This window comes from Arachis duranensis, chromosome 1 (genome assembly GCF_000817695.3).
Source record: "Arachis duranensis cultivar V14167 chromosome 1, aradu.V14167.gnm2.J7QH, whole genome shotgun sequence".
In the NCBI taxonomy this organism is placed as follows: Eukaryota; Viridiplantae; Streptophyta; class Magnoliopsida; order Fabales; family Fabaceae; genus Arachis; species Arachis duranensis.
The window spans coordinates 23,601,889-23,603,071 of NC_029772.3; positions in this window are offsets into that span (position 1 = coordinate 23,601,889).

The window sequence follows — 1,183 nt, forward strand, 5'->3', positions numbered from 1 at the left end:
TGAGTGCAAAGAGTTTAGGGCTGACAGCTTTGCAGTTCCTTCAATTTCTTGTATTCCTTCAACTTTTGCATGCTTCCTTTCCATCCTCCAAGCCATTCCTGCCCTGTAATTCCTGAAATCACTTAACGCATATATCATGGCATCGAATGATAATAAGAGAAGATTAATATTAGCAAATATAAGCCAAAGAAGCATGTTTTCAATCATAGCACAAAATAGGAAGGAAAACGTAAAACATGCGAATTGTATGAATAAGTGTGAGAATAATGGATAAAATCCACTAGATTAATCATTGGATAAACCCGAAAAATGGGTTTTATCAACCTTCCCACACTTAAACATTAGCATGTCCTCATGCTAAGCTCAAGAGAACTAAAAGAGTGAAGGCAAGGTGGTAGGATGTATGAAATGCAACCTATCTGTATGAATGTAGCTAAATGCAAAATGTTTCTACCAACTTGGTGAAAAGTAAATAAACCTTTCAAGAACAAAGATAAACTGGATTTCACTAATTCAAATCATAAAAATGAAGTACAAATAAACTTACAGAAGAGAATAGCTCATGAAAGCCGGGAACAAAGAATCGAGCATCGAACCCTCACTGGAAGTGTACACACTCTAATCGCTCAAGTGTTTAAGGTTCGATTCTCTCAATTCTCTACTAATCTTTCTTTCTAAGTCTTGCTCCTCTTCGACTAATCAACAAAAACTTAATGCACAGATGATGAGCGGATAATTTATACGCTTTTTGGCATTGTTTTTAGGTAGTTTTTAGTAAGTTCAAGCTACTTTTAGGGATGTTTTCATTAGTTTTTATGTTAAATTCACATTTCTGGACTTTACTATGAGTTTGTGTATTTTTCTGTGATTTCAGGTAATTTCTGGCTGAAATTGAGGGACTTGAGCAAAAACTCTGATAGGAGGCTGACAAAGGACTGCTGATGCTGTTGGAATCTGACCTCTCTGCACTCAAAATGGATTTTCTGGAGCTACAAAACTTCAAATGGCGCGATCTTAACGGCGTTGAAAAGTAGATATCCAGCCCTTTCCAGCAATATATAATAGTCCATACTTTATTTGGAAATTGACGACGTAAATTGGTGTTGAACGCCAAGTACATGCTACTGTCTGGAGTTAAACGCCAGAAACACGTCATGATCCGGAGTTGAACGCCCAAAACACG